Here is a 17,482-nt window from a genome sequence, read left to right as displayed (position 1 = left end):
GAGAGAATATGGATGCTTGAAGACCAGTCTATTAGTTATTTAGGCATTACTTATTTATGCTCTGACTACATCCAGAAATAATTGATTCAAACCACAATGCAAGTAATCAATAGAGGAAAACATTTTCAAATGCACAGGAAAAAAACAAGGCAGGCAGTATGTAAGGAGAGGGAAAGGAAAGTAATTAGAGAACGAAAGCTAAGCTGAAGGACTTATCTCTCTCTCTCTCTCTCTCTCTCTCTCTCTCTCTCTCTCTCTCTCTCACACACACACACACACACAGTTTATCTTTGAATTTCTTTGGCTTACAGCAACTGACCAAGTTAATCATAACCATCACCTTAGAATAGCAAATATGTCTCTTATGTATCATATCAGCAATTTGAATGGATTTCTACTAAATATCTTCAATTTTATTTTATTTAAATAAGATGTTTTACATAAGGCCATGTGCTGATGAAGGCAGAGGAATTTTATACCTATTTCTAGCCATGTATACTGACCTATCTTGAAACATACTTAAAGATTATAGTCAGAAGGGGAAAATGGACAAGAGTGTCATTTCTGGTAGTCCTCTGGAATAATAAACGTATGTTTTGATGTTAAGTTTCTCTGAGCTATGGTAGGATTCTGTAATAGATTATTCCAACCTGGGAAGCATTCAAACACTTGAAGTTTATATATCTAAAGCTAAAGGTTGACTTCTGCCCTGTGAATGCTTGGCAACTGACATTGTTCCCAAGAGCTTAAATCTACTCCGTAGACAAAATGGTTCCTGGCATCTGAAAGATTAAGTATAAATTAATGATGTCAAATCACCCTGCCAAGAAGCAAGGCATATTGATTTTACCAGGACTATTGATATGACTTACAGAGATTTTGTGATTTTCTTTTTTTATGAACCAGTGCAGCAGGACTTAACTTCATTACGTCAATAAAAACAAGACCAGCTTGCCTAATTTATTTACTCAGTGGGCTAGATTGGACAAAGGGCTCACCTTTGAGCATGAGAGAAGTTAAGTTGTTGTTGCTGGTGGCGGTGATGGTGGCCATGAAGGTAGTAGCATTGCTGTTGCTGCCACTGTTGTTGCTTTCTCCATTTCCGGCAATGTGTTCAGTTCAGAAGATGTGTATTGGTCATCCTTACCTGCATCACTTAAAGATGTGGCTGTTAGGATCAACCTGGAAGAAACACTCACCTTGAAAGTGTGCAGCTCCACCCCATAGCCTGGCGTCACTGAATAGACAAAAGGTGAATTTAAGCTTACCCTGAACTTGGACTATTGCTAAAAGTTAACCTTTTGCACGTCTAAGCTCAGATGCACTAAAGTGTGTAAATGAGCAACTGGGAGAGGCCCCACTGCCAGATCTGTCTCTGTCAGAGTGGACGGTTTCCTTCTCAAAGCAGACACAAATATAGATCTTGTCAGGTATTTATTTACAAAACAAGCAAGGTATCTACTATTGTGCCCAATGTATATCCAAATAAGTAGCCGTTATTCCAGGAGTCGAGGAAATCACTTACATTAAGAAATTTATTCATCTAATCATGTAACATGAATACAGGCTAACTATCCCCACCCTTTCCTTTAGATATTGATCTGAAGACGCGGTAGTGATTCAAGTAGACAGCAATCAAAAATACCAAGAGGTAGGAAAATAATTACACAAAATAATAACTAATTTCTAATGGGTATTGATTAGAAAATGGACAGAGAAGGAACAAATGCTTCCTTTCTGGATTGTGTACATGACTCCTTTGGAATGATGGGGGTCAGCGCTTCTGCATATGACAAATACTCTTGAACCATTTATTATAGTAATACTCCAGGACAACGATGATCAATACAGAACCTCTGTCGTTATCAATCTCAAAATTTAGTATAAGGATATGCTCTAGCTTTAACCTAAAGAAAAAAATTGGTAGCTGCATGGAAGAGAGATCACAAATCCACTCATAAAGTTCAGAGGATCAAAAGCTGCTCAGAGGGGAAGAGATCAGAGAGCTGTGCAAACAGATACATTTGTGATGGGAATTAAAGATGCATATGTAGAATACTGACAGGAAAGAGGAGTTGGAAAAATTAGTGAATAGCAAAGCGAAAAGCAAAGAAGGAACTGTCATGAGGAAACTGAGGCTCCCAGCAGGTCTCCATAGGCATTGGTGAAGGACATGAAGGACGCGTGTAAGTTAATAGGGGGGCATAAGGCAGGCCAGGTGGGTTACATCAGTTCAGGAGAGGATTAGAGGCCAGCCTACAAAGCCTTCTCTCCATTCAGTATGTGATAGGGACCCACAGGAGACTTTTGATTGAAGGAGGGCCATGATAAAAAGGGAGCTTTAAGAACCTTAAATTCTGCAGGTGAATTTGAGCGATGTGAGGCAAAAGTCAATCAGACCAGCTGGTAGTCCAGACAAGAGGTAATAAGGGCTTGAACTATGACAGTGAGATGGAAATGAGGAATTAGTAAAGAATGCTGAGCTCTGAACCCATTAGGAGTCACCCGAGGTAACTGATCTGATCACAGCAGCCCTGACACCTCCATTAACTCCCTAGCGTTCCATCTCCAGGAGCAGAAGATCTGAAGGACCTGAAGCAAATTACTCCAAAGTCAAACGCAAGCCTATTCTGCCACCATTTGCATGACGAATTCCACTACACATAGTCTGTAGCATTTGACTGACTTTTAAGACCACATACTATGTTAATGATATTGCAACCTTTATCCCACTGTGCTCTTTTGCATATCTTTGAATTACTAAATTCAGTGATTTGCAATGAATTACTTGTTAACTTTTTTTCAATCCTTCCTCTACTTGGTTATAAGGAACTTGGTTGCAGTCTGTGATGAGATTACATTATGAGAAATCTCATCAGCCCTCCCCCCAACCCTTTACTCGTAACAAGCAGAACTCTCTTTTTTAAATTTTATTTAATCAATTTTTAATCAGATTTTATCCCCCTCCCAGTCCATCTGGTTCCACATCCCATACCTCCTCCCAACTTCTCCAAGAGGACACCCCCACTCCCCACCTCCCACCCCACCATACCATCCCACACCCTAGGGCCTCCAGCCTCTTGAGGGTTAGGTGCATCTTCTCTTTTTATCTCAGCTAAGATCGTCTTTTACCTTGTCAAGACACAGATAAATGAATACACAAGTTATGGTACCTTGTACCCTTCAAAAAGACTAGAACAAAATCTAGTATTCCAATAGTAATTACTAAGAGTACATGTCCAAGAGTATTGAATATCTGTATCTTTCCTTTATGCTTCAATGGTGCACATTGGTTTTTAGTAGGATCATAACACAAACAGCAATCCCCCAGTGTTTGAAAATGTGAACTTGAAAGTCACTTATCTTGTATTCTATGCTTAACATGAAGACTCCATGACTTGCTGGCTGTGAGATCTGGAAAGAATATGAAATTACTCCAGATCTTCCTCACTTTAAAATGAGAGTAGGATTTCAGTAGCCTAATAAGTTGTTTGTTTGTTTGTTTAGAAAACAACTATATTAATCGTTTAGATAGTGTACCAAGCACATAAAATGTGAACTATTATTACTGTTAGTATCAATTCACTTATACTAGAGATCTCTTATCTTCTAAAGTCTCCATGAAAAAGACAGGTATAATCTCACCTTATCTTGGAACAGGTCAAGAACTGAAGCCCAGTGATTCAGAGAAATGTACCTTGGCATGGAAATCAAAAGGTTTAACTCCCCCTTTGGTGCCTACAATAACTCTCCTTCCCTTGAACAGACATCATTCTATGTCACTTAAGGCTCTCTTAGGACTAAGACAATACAAGCTTCCACTTGTATGCACCATTATAAATTAACAACATTTAAAAATATATGAAGCACTTCCCTCAAAGACACTATATTACCTGATCATCCCCAGGCTAGCAGAAAAGTGAAGACTTCAGGTTTGATTTGTCTTAAATTTAAAAATGTCATATAGTCCATCCACTTCACATGAAATTGCTTCACCCCAAGGTAACATGTTTTGTTTTGTAAAATAAAAAAATGAATTGGAAACTTTTCTGTGTTCTATTGCCTTGAATGTGTAAACAGAAATTCTAACATCTTCCATATCGGCTTTTCTCAAAACATACTCTACTGAGTGGTCCCCTGAGGTATCTTTTTCAAAAGTACTAAAACAAATGTAGAAAATTCTGTATTCCCTATTTCTGGTCTCCTGGGAAAATCACACAACGGGTACTAGTATGTTAAAGGCTCTTAAAAATCCCTTCAAAATATTTATATTAAGCAATGAGTTATCCAGAATTTTAATGTCTTAGTCAGACTTTTACTACTGTCACAAAATACATGAGATAAGCAACTCACAAGAAGGAGATACGTATTTCATTATGTCAGACTATGGTCACCCAGTCTTGTCATTTGGGGCCTGTGGTGAGGCAGACCACTATAACAAGATGCCATGGTGATGCAGAGCTCATCCCTTTATGCCGCCCAGGAAGCCAAAGAGAAAGAAAAGAAGAAACATGGTCCTACTATCACTTCAATGAGCCTCCGTGATCTAACTTTTTTCTAGAAGGATCTTTAAGTGTTCCACAGTCTTTCAATATTGCCATGGGCTGGAGACCAAGACACTAATACAGGACCTAGGCTGTTGAGGGAACATTTAAGATGCAAACCTTAATACTTTGCATTTTAATAGTACAAAGTAATATTACAAAGAAAATTTAACATGTAAAATGATATTTTTTATGTTTAGTCTCATCTACATTTTAATTAAGTCAATGGGAACCCTCGAACTACTTTCTAAATTAAGTAAACTCGGGACAAATAGTTCAAAAGATTGAAAGCAGTCATTTATTTCTTAAATGATGTCCAACATTGATCTTTTTAAGGGATTGCTATTCTTAAAATTATTGAAACAAATTATTATAGGTGACCAGAGTTTAATTAAAAAGTTAGCCTAGTGAATATTTTATGGTATTAATATGCAAACTATTAGGGGGACTATTTTTTTAAAGCTGTCTTGAAGTCTCAATTGAATTATCAACAGGAAATGTTCATTTTATTATTTTTACAAGCTGCTGTAATCATTGGAACAGAGATGTCATACCTACTGTGTAGCTGGGCTTTTGATATTTGAGAATCCTAAAGGGATGCTTTCAATCACCATGTGGTTCTATGTCACAAAACAGCCCCTCATGGAAGATGTCATGTAGGCTTCCTAAGAAACACTGACTTTTGATCTTCAATATAAGTAACATACAAGCATAAAACAGTGATTCTTTCTAGATGAACAAAATATGGTTTTCAAGGAACATCTGTTTAGAACTCCCAATTACATGTTTTGCCAAAGCACTCTCAAATTCAATAGGGCCACTAATCTAAAATGAAGTGCAGATTAGCAACACACATGTTGATGTTATCTGGAACTTAAGCTTCACTACATAAGACTGAAGGAGAGAATTCCTCAACAGTATTGTCAGCTTCTGTGTTAGCCCACAATTAATGCAAGTTGGGGAACAGGGAACCTGAAAACCAGGGAAGAATTAAATAAAAAAGAAAAGTATGGACAAGAGGCAGACATTTAGAGTATGAAAAAGATGTTCTTAAGTTCCACAGATGGATTTTGTACAGGTTTTTCATGTGGCTGTCTTTTCCAGCGACTTCTTAATTAATAAATGAGTTGTTTGTGTTATAAACTATTATGTGGAATATAATATGACACGTTTAGCACTTCATATTTTGAAAGTGGTATTTGCCTCGTGGCTTATCTATATAAAATCAAGCCTCAGAATTTCAATAAACAACAATATCTTGATAATGTTTTTTAAGTTTCATCACCTTTCCCATCTGATTATTCTCCATTTGTACCTGTTTTAACTATAAAAATAAGCATGAAGAAAACAAAACTTACTTTGAATTAACAAATTGATCACTGGCTTAAAGACTAGTTCTAATCACAAAAATGGTTTAATCAAGCCCACAACAAGCACATATGAAAAGTATGACAAATCTCGATTGGGAATCAGACTGTGAATAACCCATTTTCTGTAGATATCTCAGATTCATTTTTTTTCTCTGAAATATCAATGTGATATTATGCAGTAATTCATAAAATATTGATTACTAATACTTTCTCACATTATACTCCTTTTAATTTAGTAATACACTTTATTTTTTTATTGGATATTTTTTATTTACATTTCAAATGTTATCCCCTTTCCCGGTTTCCTGTCCATAAACCCCCTACTTCATCCCTCCTCCCCCTTCTTCTATGAGGGCGTAACCCTGCCCAACCACCCACCCCTTTCCAGCTCCCTGCCCTGACATCCCCCTACACTGGAAGGTCCAGCCTTGGCAGGACCAAGGGCTTGTCCTCCCATTGGTGCCCAACAAGGCCATCCTCTGCTACTTATGCAGCTGGAGCCATGGGTCTGTCCATGTGTACTCTTTGGATGGTGGTTTAGTCCCTGGGAACTCTGGTTGGTTGGTATTGTTGTCCTTATGGGGTTGCAAGCCCCTTCAGCTCCTTCAATCCTTTCTATAATTCCTCCAGTGGGGACCCCATTCTCACTTCAATAGTTGGCTGTGAGCATTCACCTCTGTATTTGTAATGCTCTGGCTGTGCCTCTCAGGAGACAGCTATATCAGGCTCCTGTCAGCATGCACTTCCTGGCATCAGCAATATTGTCTGGGTTTGGTGGCTGTATGTATATGGGCTGGATCCCCAGGTGGGGCAGGCTCTGAATGGCCATTCCTTCAGTCTCTGCTCCAAAATTTGTTTCTGAAAGATCCCTGAAGAGAGACCCTTACTCAAGTCTCAGGAAATCGCAGACCCCAGACACAGAGAGACCATTTTGGATGTAATACGCAAAGGCAAGGTTTATTACGGAGATCTATTACGGAGATCTCCAGGCTGACATGTTTCCCACGCAGGAGACAGAGATGTCAACCCGGAGTGGCTGGGAGAAGGGCTTTTTAAAGGAAGAAGTCACAAGCTCCAGGAGATGGGGGGGATGTCAAAAGTAAATACCAAAAATGTCACAAGGGGAAACTCTCAAAGTCACAGAATTGTTCTTAAGACTCTAGGGTTTAAATGAGGGGAAAGGTCAAGCATTCTCCTGAGAACAGATCCTGATTGTCCTTTAGGGTAAATTGTCAGAGTTGATGAGGCATCTGCATCTGAAACACATCTGGTTAGGCTTGGCCAGCGGTTTCCTGGAATACTCTCTGCAGGACACAAAGGCTGGAGGGCACAAAGGGGACTGTAACAAACATCACAGGGGCAGAACAAAACCCATTACTCATTTACTCAGTCCCGTGATAAGCAGGAGGGTCAGTGTCTCTGAACCAGTTCTCCTGCATTTTTAACAATCTGTCTTCCTGAGTCAGATCCTGTTGCTGAGTTTTGAGCTAATTTAAAACTCTATCTTTCATTTCCATATCTTCTCCTATGAATATTTTTGTTCCCCCTTCTAAGAAGGACTGAAGCATCCACACTTTGATCGTCCCTCTTCTTGAGCTTCAGGTGGTCTTAGGACTGTATCTTGGGTAATCCAAGCTTAAATTTATTTGGATTCACAGGTATGCATATGTCTTTGATGAATACATTGTATTACTCTGCTGATTTACAGAATCATAAGCCATTGGGCTGCTTAGTTTCATATGTTACTTTCCTCTAGCTCCCATTCCTCCTGCCTCCTTCTTTTACACACTGATGCCCCATGTGATGACTCCACTACTGTGTCTGTGTAGAAATGACATGGCTACATTTTTCCTCTAAACACTTAAGAACAACATCCTGTGCACCCACCTTTTGTCTCAGCATTTTTTTCTAATCTTAAAGAGAGCATCCCCCCACCTCGATGAACCTAACTGCTGTATTTCTGTAGTAAGAAACTGATCCTTCTGTATCACAGTCTTCTCGTTAGACATAGAATCTGAACTTTGTGTCTGGTTCTCTATTTTCATTACTTCCCAATATCTACAATAATGGAAGCTACTGGTTCAAAAAAAAAAAAACCACAAAATATATAATCAAAGTCGTTATTGTCTCCCATCAACCTGTATATGACTATAGAGTAAATGACATTGGAAATATTTTGGCACTATCTGTTCATTTTTTAATTCAATATCAGAAAAGGGAAAGAAAATAAAACAATAAGCTTGTTATCTGTTTGCATCATCAAAGGGAATTAAGGATGAAAATGATGGAATTTAAGACAGCAAATTATCAACCACTATTCTGATTCATTGATCTTTTGATTTTAAAGACAAAACTAAATTTTGATTATTGTCAGTTTTCACATCTGCTATACCAGGGAACTCTAGAATACTGTAAACCACTGCTTTCTAAAACCAATTCATAGGCAGTGTTTAGAACCTATGCAGTCTTGCCCATATCAATCCTGGATTTATGATCAAGTAGCGATGTTTTGAAATTCTTAATAACTTTTGAAAATTAGATCTCCATGTTTCACTTTGCTTTGTGCCTTGTGAAGTTACTCTTGATGATTCAATCATTTTTGGTGACATAATAACCAAAATTGGATGATTTCGAGATCAGTGTTTTGTTGCTAATGAGAAATACATGAGAAGAGGAAATGACTTTGTATATCACACAAGAAATTGTGGCGCCTGATCTCAAGCCCCAAAAGACCAAGGAGTCAATTCCCATGCAATGGCATTAGGATCTTTTTATTCAAGTGCTCACCCCCAACCCTGATGCATCTAGATGGAAAGGGGAAGCCCAGAGACAAATTTCAAGCAAGCATGTATAGAGGTAAGTAAACAAGCAAGGAAGTTTCTAGGCTGGCATACATCTGATTGGGGTCATATGATATCTTGTTGCCCTTTAAAATAGGTGACTGCTGCTGGGAGCCAAACCATAAACTTAATTTCTGTTTTTCTTCAGATGGGTGGCTGTTAGTGGTGACGTGCCAGGGGCAGCCTTGTTAGAGAGTAATCTAGAAACTAGTGCTAGGAGCATTTCTATTGGGGAGTTATCAGGAAACAGTGCTAGGAGCAGATTTGTTGGGGAGAAACCTGGAAACTGGTGCTAGACTCAAGCATGTTAGCAAATAACGTGGAATCTAGTGCTAGGTGCCAGCCTGTTGGTTAACTAGAGTTCAACCTCAGGTCAGGTTCTCTAAGTAAAGCCTGAACCTGAGATATGATCTCTGGACATAAGTATTTTATACTGAAATCCTTGCTTCAACTCTATTTACACACATTCAAATATGTGTGCTGGGGTTAGGAGAGACAAAAGGGAAATAGGGTAAAGAGGTATGTATATACACTTGTTTGGAAATAAAATCTGATTTTTATATGAGTTAGTGTTAATAGTCCAATACTAAGCTCTCTACCACTTCCAATATTATTCCATGATTCTATAATTAATGAAATTTTTTCTATAAATTTCATTATCCAGTGGGAAAACATAATCATTCCCATAGGAGGATTCATATACTCAGGTAGCCAAACACAAGATATAAAAACTTATTTTAGCTTCATTATTCAATCATTTTTGGTGATTCAAATTACCAAACATTGGTGATTTTGTTGTTATTGAGAAATATTTACCAAATCCAGTATTTTGTTGGAAATAGAAAATAGATGAGAAGAGGAAATCAAGGTCAACCCAAACTCCAATCCAGACATTATCTCTGGATACAAAACAAAAGAGAAGAAAGAAAAAAGAAAACTGCAGAAGCTTAAATATTCTCACCATGGGCTACATACCAGGTTAAAGTTCAACCAAGGCTATAATACATCCCCTTGAGCTGTTGGTCAGGAATTTTCTAGAGACCATTAAAATGATACTAGTTATTATCATTGCTCTTGCCTTTCTATCAGAATTTTATGGTAATTCCCCATTGCTAAGGATACCATACACTTTGGTCACAAGACACAGAGAAATGAAGTTGGCACCGAACTCTTCCTAACCAACTTTGACATTGATCTGTGGGTTTCTCAGGGGTAGGGAGTCACTAACAGTCTCACCCATAGATGAACCCTGTGAATTACTATAATAAACTGACTGGCAAGAAATTAATAGTGGCACAAATGTTAAGGAGGTAGTCAACCACCTTCAGATTAGATTTAAGGTCTTCTTCAGAGGAGGAAATACCGATGTTATAAATACCTGATACTATAAATCTGGCCAAGAATTCACTGTTGAAGATTTAAATGGTCCCAGAAGTTAACCTCGTACAATTATTTTGCTAAATCAACATAGTATCATACTACACTAAAATGTGTATCTGTGTATAAGTAGATTCGTGCAGCTCCCAGATCTTATCAGGGATGCTTCTGTTTCTTTGTGTGGTAGATAGTATTTAACATTGAAATCTAATACTAGTCAAGGAGTAGAGGAAAAGTTTTGATGTAGTGCTCTGTCACAAATGATAGACTTAGCAGTATCATAAACTTTCCCTTCAAGACCCAAGAATTGTCATAGAAGAAAGGGAGAAAAGAGCCAGAACAAGTCAGGGAGGGTCAGAGCAAAAGAGTGTCTCTTACACATGGCAGAACTGCTGCAGTTACAGACTCAAAACTATAGCTGAGTCCACAAGACCAGCACAAGTTCAAACCAGTTATCATTCCCTCAAAGAGCAGAGGGAGGCACTCATGAACTCCACCTCTAACTAGGGAACTATTTATAGTTGGTGGTTTCTGGAAAAAGGAGCTACTTTTCTTCAAGACTGCATTCCTCTGCATGGCCTCACAATAATGGATATCTGAGCATTGCAATTTGAATTTGATGACTTATTATTTTAATGAGTGCAAGAAGTTGGGAGAAGTAGGAAAGAGAGTGGGGAGCTGAGAAGTGTTAGGGAGGTGAGTCAGGGCAGTGAATCAAACATATTAATCAAAACATGTTGTATGTATGTATGAAGTTCTGAATGTATTAATAAAAATAAGAATGAAAATAAATAAATAAAACCCCCAAAACACAAGAATATTAAAATAAATATGTCAATATAAAATTATAAATTTGAGTACTCTTTTGGTAAATCAAGATCAATTTCATACAGCATACAAAAATTAAACAGGAAGGACAAAATTGTGGTTGGTCAGCAACATCATTAAGTGTGTTCTCCAAAGCTAGTAAATGCTTAATGGGCTTCTCGTTCCACATTTACCCTCCAACATTTCTATCACACACATTCATTTAATTATCGAACCTCCAATTATTTAGAACTTCTGTTAGGTCTCTTTTATAGTGATTACATTATAAATATTACACACAATACTCTGACACATGTTTATTGAATCTGTGCACTGAAGCTGGGAGTAGGCATGATATTTATGCATTAATAAGCATTTCCAAGAAATTGGTGTGTTGATAAAAAGCTGCCAGGTACATTTGAGCAATATAATTTGTTTTCATATTTAGCAAGCAGTGACATTCTCTTTCTTTAAAAAAAAACTAAAACAAAAATAAAAATAAAAAACCCTACATCTATAAAACCATGTTTTTTAAAATGTGAGCTTTCCAGAGATTAAAAGCTTTCTCTAGCCAAGCAGAAATGGGATGGAGCTAAAACATTTTCTTGACACACTCCGGACTGGACAGAGTTCAACAGGAAAGCTGTTAAGAAAACCCATTCAGTGGTAATACTCTTCTGAGAGAATGTTCAAAATATAAAATTATGACTCCCAAGGTAGACGGAAGCCAGAAAGGCCTCTGCTAATAATTTTACTTCCAAATACACTTTGATTTAAGTATATTTTGGAAGCTCCCTCTGTGTGGATTATCCATCAAACTAACATTCCACATGTATTAATGTGTATTTTGGGTGCTTGCTACAAGTACCTTACTGACCAAATATAATTTAGACACACGGGCCTAAATTTGTTAAAATGATACCACTTCTATGGTTGAAGAAATCATATTGTTATCCTTGCTGACAGTGCAGTGCCAAACACATTCTTAACTATGTTGTAATAATAAACAAAAATCACTAAGGAGTAGCCCAGAAAGAGTAGAGCTAAATTTGTGTTATCCGTGCGTCAAAAAACCTGACTATACAACTATGTCTGGTGTGGACAGCTTGCAAATAATGAAGTTCCAAGAGAGGTGTCTGTCTCTTATTTCAACTCCAGCCATCATTTTGTAGACCTTGATACTTCAGATATCTTACTGGTATGTGTCTTTGTTAAGGTTTTCATTGCTGTGAAAAGACACCGTGACATAGGCAATTCTTCAAAAGGACAACCTTTAACAGGTTTCAGAAGTTCAGTCCATTATCATGGTGGGAAGCATTGGCAGTGTGAAGGCAGACTTGGTGCTGGAGGCACCAAGAGGTTTTCACCTTAATCCAAAGGCAGCCAGGAGAGTTTCCTCTGAGGGCAGCTGTCAACGATGGGTGCTGAGGGTACCTGGAAGAGAATGGGGGACAAGAAACGTGAAGAAGGATGCCAAGACAAGAGTCTGATCAAGGCGACAATTTTATTTTTTCCCAAGGCTGAATTTATACCATAACAAGGGTAACAGAGCTCCGGAGGGGGGAAGTAAGAAACATTTACACAGGCCAAGGATACAATATTCGTGTGGTCAGGGAATCAGCTGATGTTGACAGGATATCAGAAAGGTCACAGATTTGTCATATCTATTAGTCAGCAGGATGTTGGTTTTTCAGAAAGGTTACAGGTCATCACATTGGGTATCTTGACGTCAGATGTATTTCTCAGCAAGCCCAGAGCTTTATCATATTATTATTCATCTTAACCACCAGATTTGTATTAGTCTTCTGCAGATGGCTGGGGATTTCCCATGAACCCAGTCATACTTAATTCTAACCATACTAATAACATCAATAATGGAGGGCTTCAAGGGCATAGCTCCCAACAGGCAGTTAAGAGAAGGGTCTCTTCCACACTAAGTAGAGCTTGAGCACTAGGAGCCCAACTACACAGTGACACATTTCCTCTAACAAGGCCACGCCTATTCCAACCAGGCCACGCCTCCTAATTTCATTTACCATGGGCAAACATATTCATGCCACCACAGCAATAAAGGAGGCAAATGCATTGCTCGCTGCCTTCTCACTGAGAGAAAGGTGGTACAACACACAGAGATTTTAGATTCTGAAGTCATTTATCCATGGCTCATCCTGTCACATGAAATAGGGTCACTCAGAAACTTTCAGTTGAGCTTTCAGCCTCAATTTTTTTCACATGCATATAATAATCATTCTTAGACCAACTATTCCATAAAATTAATATACGAGTACAATAATTTATTGTTTGTGATAACATATTTGTCAATAGCCAAATGCTATTTTGCACATTAAATTACAGCCCTGGGGTTATATAAAAGATATTTCACAAAGAATCTAATAAGTATCATTGAAACTGCTAATATCCCAGGAAAATAACTAGGAATGAAATATAATCTCAGTGTTTTTCAGATATTCAAATTTTAAATAATTAAAAGGCTAGTTAGTGTGGGAATAAATCAGTTTGACAGTAAATCTATTCATAACCATTTGAAACAAAAGAACACTCAATTTCTGAAAGTACAAGAATTTGGTCAGAGCCACATAACCTTTACCAGGCAGATATTGTCTTAACTCTAACACTTCCTACTGAGTCAACTAGACAGTAGTTATTTCTTTCCATCTCACTGTTTCACATCCTGAAATCATTCTTATCTTAGTAACCTTTATAACTGCTATCATCTGTGTTGGGGGAAGAGAAGAGAGTTGAGAAAGTAACATCTGAAGTTCCTGAATTCTTACCAGACAGTCCTGCCTAATGTACCTGAATCTAGATTCGATTCAGCCATCTAAGCCCATAGGCAGTCTATTAAGGAACAATGGAGACTTCATAATAAAATCCTAGTGCTTGTTATGGGAAAGTAAATAGATAGCAAGAGGTCAAAGATAGCAAAAAGATAATATACCAAAAAAGTCCTGGCAGAAAGAAAGCCACTGTTTTCAGTCCTGAACAGCACCAGTCTTTGCCTTTATATTAGCTTTTACCTTCTGACTCTATCTAAATATCTCTCTTTATTAACTCCATGCTAGTTTGTGGTCTCTAAGCAATATGTTCTGCCAAGTGATTGCCTTCATGCCACAAAGACTCATTTCAAATAGTCTTTGAAATCATCTTTCCTAATGAGAAAGCTAGCTTCTGTAGCCTTCTGTTTCCTCACAAAATCCCACGGGTGGGTTTGCCCTAGACTTTTTGACTTAAAAGTCCCTGAATCTCTTGCTCACTTGAATGCAATAAAAAACTGGTTTCTTCAGATATGTGTTTTGTGTCAGTTATCTTTGTTATTCTAGACCTAGACACCGAATTTATCAATTGTTTCTTTTCATGTATACTTTCTGGAAATTCAGATGGTTCTAGATGGAAATTCACAAGGTGAATTGGGACCAATTTATAAAAGACCAAGGCAAAGAAAGGTTAAATCCAAACAGTAGCATTAACCCTGTGACATTTAAATCTAAGAATCTTGGCCTAGGCTGTTGACCTTGAGGGGTAAACCAAAGAACAACAAGAAGAGAACAGAAGAACAGTAGATTCCTTACGTCATCTCTGGAACTAGCAATGGTGGCTTGACTAGAGTTTCAGGAGCCTTGAAGAGCAATTCTTTCTTCAGAGTCAAGGGTGGAAGAATCTGCTGATGCTCCAAAGAATGGGTAAGACAATTGGGAAGATCCAATCACATTCAGTATGAAATTGATCTCCATCTATTTCCCCAAACTAAGATAAAATGTGACTTTGTTACAAAAACAGAAAAGGAACAAATGATCAAAACAGTTTTCTAACCATGATCACATCAAAGAAAAAGTTTTCCCTGCAAGGACTCTGAGAGCACATTTGTTAAGTCCTATATTTATGAGGGATAGTAAAGGAGTAAAACAAATTCACAGAATGATGGAGTACATTTGTTTTAATGCTTTGGAGATTGTTTTAGATGAGTTATTCATACGCAGTTCCAACGTGTATGAATAAATGGCAGGCTAAACTAAAAATGTGTGGTGCAAAAGATTACACACATACATAATACAAACTACCTGATTTGTGTTTCTAATAAACATGTGAATTTTAAAGAGCCAGGGGAAATGGTTAATGTTGAATATTCAGAACAAGGAGAAGTTTTATCCAAGGGAGTATTTCATAGGCAGATGGAAGTGAATATGCAAAATTGTTCCAGTTAGGCAAATGTTCCAGATAAATTTTCAAGATAAAACATGTTAGCAGTCCTATGTAATGTGTGCTATTTTTAATAGTCTGTTACTGGATTTCTTTTATATGACTTAAGTTATTTTATCATCCCACCCCTATGAAGCAATGCTGTGTATATGAAAAATGGAACTGCTACAGAGCTTCTGGCTAGGCAGTGGGTAGGAGTACCAGTGGGATAATGATGTTTCAACGGGACTATGAAAGGATGACAGATGTACAAGGGAAAGTTCTTAAGGATGTTGGAGATAAAGCCCATTAAGCCCCCAAACCTTGTGATATCTGTCTCATCACTCACTCTGGGATTCATTATACAAGTGAATCAGTACTTCCAAGATATATTAATGTTTCTGCCCCCATGTTATAGCCTTCTTCTTGGAAATACACTGTTAAATTTATGAGTAGAATTCCTAAAAAGAAAACAATTAAACAATTCCAAGTCTAGAAATACATGTGCATCCCAAGTGTTAGAAAACAAACCCAGAATCAGAGTCACTGAATTTCCCTCCCACCTCTGTCCCTTGTAAAATATGTAATGTTGTGCAAAGCTTTCTCACAGCCCTGATTCCTTGCTTGTAAAATGGAGACAGTATGTCACCAACCTCATAGAGTTACTGTGAGAACAAATTATACAATGTCTATTAAATGATGTCAAACAGTAAATCCACAGATGAGGTCACAGAAAGTGACTGAAAAAGTCATCAAAATGGTAAGAAATTCTAAATGGCAAAGACCCAAAAGCTAAAAGAATGATGTCAAAATGGTGCCTTCTTCAAACTTAACCCAACTGCCAAGCAAAGCAAGAATTATGACTCTAAGTATTAGAAAGCAATGTTTTCAACACATATTAGAAATTACTTAAACTAGCCTCAAATTAATTTTGCATTAGTCAACAGTAATGGAGAGCTGAGTTTTAACATGAAAAATGATACTTTAAATATTTATGCTTCTTTATTGAAACTAACACAGAATTGTATTACTCATTTCCAAGTCAAATTTTATAAAACAAACTCCTGAGAAATTTTTGACACTCACGAAATTTCTCTGAAAACTTGAATAGAAAGTTGAAGTGGATGTGTTTAGAATAGAACCCACTTGTCTCGCATGTTTGTCCACAGATACTCTTCCCAGCATTATAAAGAAGCAAACAGCACACACCACACATACACCACACACAGACACGCAAACAGATACACACAGAGACACAGACAGACAGACACACACTCACACAGAGACACAGACAGACAGACAGACAGACACACACACAGAAAGAGAGAGAGAGAGAGAGAGAGAGAGAGAGAGAGAGAGAGCGCTTTAAAATGAATCTTTAATAAAATTAAGGCCAAAGCACTCACTTGAAAAAAAAAATGTCAGCCTCCAAAGCCCCAAATATACATTGCTTATACAACAAATTCAAATTAGTGATCATGGACACATATTAAAACCAGATACACAACAGCAATTTTTTCATTCCAAGACATCACTTTGACAGTGGAATGAACTTACTAGTTCTTATAAGAGGGAGAGCTAGTCCTTTAATAATTGTTTAATTTACATCTGTTTTTACAGAAAGCTAATTATTTAAAAATTATTAAGAAATTGATTTGTAAATTTCTAAACTTTTTATTTGACCAATTTTTTGTGTTGACTGTGTATGTGTGTATGTGTGTGTGTTTGTGTGTATGTGTGTGTGTGTGTTTGTGTGTGTGTGTGTGTGTGTGTGTGTGTGTGTGTGTGTGTGTGTGTGTGTGTGTGTACTAATTCATTAATTTCAGCCCTGATTCTGGTTACTTCTTCATATCTCTTTTAGAGTGTTGGTTGCTTCTGTTTTGAAGTTTTTCAGACACATTATTTAATTATTAATTTGAGATCTCTCAAAATGTAGGGTATAGACACATTACACTAAACCCTTTTTCTTTTATGACTCCCATATGTCTCAAAGATTTTGATATGTTGTGCATTCATTTACATTCAATTCTAGTTTTTTGAATTTCCTCTTTGCTTTCTGTCTTCATCCAATTTTGATTCACTACTGTGTTGTTTAGCTTCTCTGAATTTGTTCACTTTCTGTCATTTCTATTATTGTTGAGGTCCAGCTTTATTCCACTATGTCAGGTAGAATATAGAATGTGATTCTTAGATGTCTAGTATTTGTTGAGACTTTGTTTCTGTCCTAATTTTTGACCTATTTTGGAGTAAGCTACATGGACTTCTGAGAAAAATGTGTATTTCTTTAGTATTTGGGTGGAATGTACTCCAGATATCTGTCATGTCCATTTAATTTATGATGCCATTT

The sequence above is a fragment of the Rattus rattus genome, chromosome 11 (genome assembly GCF_011064425.1).
Source record: "Rattus rattus isolate New Zealand chromosome 11, Rrattus_CSIRO_v1, whole genome shotgun sequence".
Taxonomy (NCBI): Eukaryota; Metazoa; Chordata; class Mammalia; order Rodentia; family Muridae; genus Rattus; species Rattus rattus.
This window is presented reverse-complemented; position numbering follows the sequence as displayed.